The 3,535-nt window shown below is 36.4% G+C and overlaps 1 pseudogene; it reads left to right on the top strand.

The window, feature by feature from the left end:
• Positions 1 to 2,342: 2,342 nt before the first annotated feature.
• On the top strand, positions 2,343 to 2,831 carry LOC123837034 (protein mago nashi homolog; annotated as a pseudogene).
• The last annotated feature ends 704 nt before the right edge of the window (positions 2,832 to 3,535 follow it).

Genomic DNA, 3,535 nt, shown 5'->3' with positions numbered 1-3,535 from the left:
AGAGAGAGAGGAAGAGAGTGCGCTCACACGCACAAGAGGAGTGGAGGGGCAGAGGAAGGAAGAGAAGCAGACTCCCCGCTGAGCAGGGAGCTGGATCCCAAGACCCTGGGATCATGACCTGAGCCAAAGGCAGACGCTTAACTGACTGAGCCACTCAGGTGCCCCAACAAAGTTGGATTTTTATGGGGACTTCCCACCCCTTTAAAGATATGTTATTGATATTAGAAAAAAGAATACTTCGCTCCTAAGAAAGACAACGTTATCTAAAAATTAAGAGGAAGAATACAAGTCCTTGAAAATGATCTGCCACAAGAAATTAAAAAAAAATTTCCAGATATTTCTACTTGTCTAAAAGGTGAATACAAAAAGATATGGTTTCTCTTAAGTGTTGAAAAGAAAAGATGGCTGGATTTGATACAAAGCTAATAGACTTAGGTGTTGGCTTAGATAGAAAAAAGGTAGAATGAGATGAAGTGTATATACTAAAGGAATATGAAAGTGCAGTGGTAGAATCAAAATTACAAGCCAATCTTACTTCATGAGATAAAGGATATCTTAGAAAACATCTTCTTTGAAAAAAAAAGGGAACATCTTCCTTGTATTGCCAATTATATCTGATAATTATTGCTCATAAAGTTTTAGAAAGTCTTGAAAGAAAAAAAAAGATGAGCTAAAGAGAAAAGTTAATTTAAAAAAAGAACTTAAAAAAAAAGGAAACAAAGACAAGCTAATGACCCTGAGGGGTAAATAATAGAGATGGAGCATACAAATTGTACATTTTCCAAAGAACACAGAGAAAATGAACTTAAGCAATAGTCCAAGGTCTTCAGGAAGCATGTTTTAGGTGAGACTAAGTGCTGAAAAGAGCCATCAGGGGCCAGGAAATTTTAGAAAAAAAAATTCTAAAACCAAAGGAGGAATTGGAAGAAGGTGGTCAAAAAGTATAAACTTCCAGTTACAAGGTAAGCAAGTATAGGGATGTAACGTACAATGTGATGAGTATAGCTAAGACTGCTATATGGTATACAGGAAAGTTAAGAGAGCAGATCCTAAGAATTCTCATCACAATGAGAAATATTTTTTCTTTTCTTGTTAGTGTGTCTGTATGAGACAGTGGATGTTAACTAAGCCTATTGTAGAGATCATTTCACAATATATGTAAATCAAACCATCTTGTTGTACGCCTTAAACTTATACAGTGATGCATGTCAATTATCTCTCCATAAAACTGGGGGAAAAACGAGTCTAAAACCAAGACATACAGAGGCAAAATTTTTGTATTTTTAGAATAAGTTATGGTGTGCGAACATGTTTTAATATTATGTCATGTATATACATGTCCTAAAAAATTGAAAATGTTTACATTACAATATATATTATATACATATGTAATATTCTAGAAAATTGAAGATGTTTATACTACAATATTAAGTGAGAAAAAAAGAATGCAGGCACAGTGTATCTTAGCCATGTAAAAACATGAATTGGAAGCAATTATTCCAAAATGTTAAAAGCATTTATCTCTAGTGGTGGGATCGTGTATGATGTATTTTTTCTCCTTCTGAAATCCACATGTCTGCCCGGGCGTCTTGGTTTTATTGACTGCTCTGTGCTCCAACTCTGTCCTCAGCATCCTTCATTGGGTAACTAGCAGGCATCTCAAACTTAACATGTCTGAAACCAAACTACTGATGTTTCTCCTTATCTTTCTGGTCTTGCATTTTTCTATATCCTCACTTAATTGCTAAGGTTAAAAACCTAGATTTGGGTACATAAATTTTCCTTATATTAGCTATATCATATATATATATATATAATGTATATTCTTAACTATTGTTGCATACATAAAATATTTCATACTCTTTAAAAAAGATTTTATTTATTGATTTGACACAGAGAGAGAGAGAGAGCGAGAGAGGGAACACAAGCAGGGGGAGTGGGAGAGGGAGAAGCAGGCTTCCCGCCGAACAGGGAGCCCGATGTGGGGCTCCATCCCGGGGCCCTGGGATCATGACCTGAGCTGAAGGCAGACACTTAATGACTGAGCCACCCAGGCGCCCCAAATATTCCATACTTTTAAAGAGAAGCCTAAGGACTTGTCTAAAGAACACAAGAGCCAATCTAAAGGAGTTCCTAATAGCTAAAGTTGGAAAAATTTGAGCAATAAAATAAATATGGATAGTATTGAATTTTAGCCCCTATAATAACATAAATATCCATGAATCTATATTGAAATAAATAAATAATCAAAAGGTAAGTAAATGTGGGAGAAGGAATGGATCTTCCCCACTTAAGAATTTCAATTAGTGAGTGGTGGGCACAAATAGCGGCGGTGAGGCTTGCTGGTAAAGTTTGGTCTTGGTACCCTCCTCATGAACCATGGAGAGTGACTTTTATCTGTATTACTACATGGGTCATAAGGGCAAATTCGGCCATGAGTTCCTGGAGTTTGAGTTCTGACCTGATGGGAAATTGAGATATGCCAACAACAGCAATTACAAAAATGATGTCATGATCAGAAAAGAAGCTTATGACAGTGAAATTACCAAAGACGATGATGCCTTGTGGCCTCCCCCTGACTGAGTGGGCCGGCAGAAGCTTGAAATTGTCATTGGAGATGAACACATTTCTTTCACAACATCAAAAATTGGTTCTCTTATTGATGTCAATCAATCCAAGGATCCAGAAGGCTTACGAGTATTTTATTATCTTGTCCAGGACCTGAAGTGTTTGGTCTTCAGTCTTACTGGATTACACTTCAAGATTAAGCCAATCTAGATTGAAAATGGATGTGGACACAAGGGGGTTGGGAGTACCTATTTTTAACTACCATTATCAGGAAATTTTTGTGTATATAAGGGCAATATTTTTGTATAAACTATAAATGACTGTCTTTAATAAATACATAACAAAAAAGAATTTCAATTAATAAGTATAGAAGGAAAGAAGAAAATAGAAAATTGAAAATCAGAATAGAAGTAGAAAATCACCATTAGGCAAACACATCAGTAACTATTGTGGCAGGCGTGATCCACTGATGGAGGCCAAAATTACAGGGCAAAGTTTGGAGAAGCAGGATTTACATAGTCTGCAAGTATCATCCTCAAGATTTTTTAACTACAAGGGGAAAAACAGTAACTCGACAGTAAAGCCAGCAGAAACCACCACATGATCAAGGTCAACATCACAGGTAACAGGGTGTATAAATATCTTGAACCCCTTGATATGAGGTACTGAGGATACCTCGCTTCTGTGGCATTCTTTTCAGACATGCACAACCTCATTTCGATCATGGGGAAACATCAGACAGACCCCAAATTGAAGAACATCTACAAAATAACTCATCAGTACTCTTCCAAAGTTCTTAAGTCATGAAAGACAAGGATAGCTTGAGAAACTTTCACAGACTGGAGAAGATTAAAGAGAAATACCTAAATGCAGTGTGGGATCCTAGAATGGAAAAAGGACATCAGTGGAAAAAAAATAACCTGATGAAATGTGAATAAAATCTGTAGTTTAATTAATAGCACTGTGC

Source organism: Mirounga angustirostris, unplaced genomic scaffold (genome assembly GCF_029215605.1).
Source record: "Mirounga angustirostris isolate CCGP_5_RB_7025 unplaced genomic scaffold, mMirAng1.0.hap1 SCAF_8, whole genome shotgun sequence".
In the NCBI taxonomy this organism is placed as follows: domain Eukaryota; kingdom Metazoa; phylum Chordata; class Mammalia; order Carnivora; family Phocidae; genus Mirounga; species Mirounga angustirostris.
The sequence above is the reverse complement of the archived record's forward strand: the minus strand, read 5'-3'. Positions and strand labels throughout refer to the sequence as shown.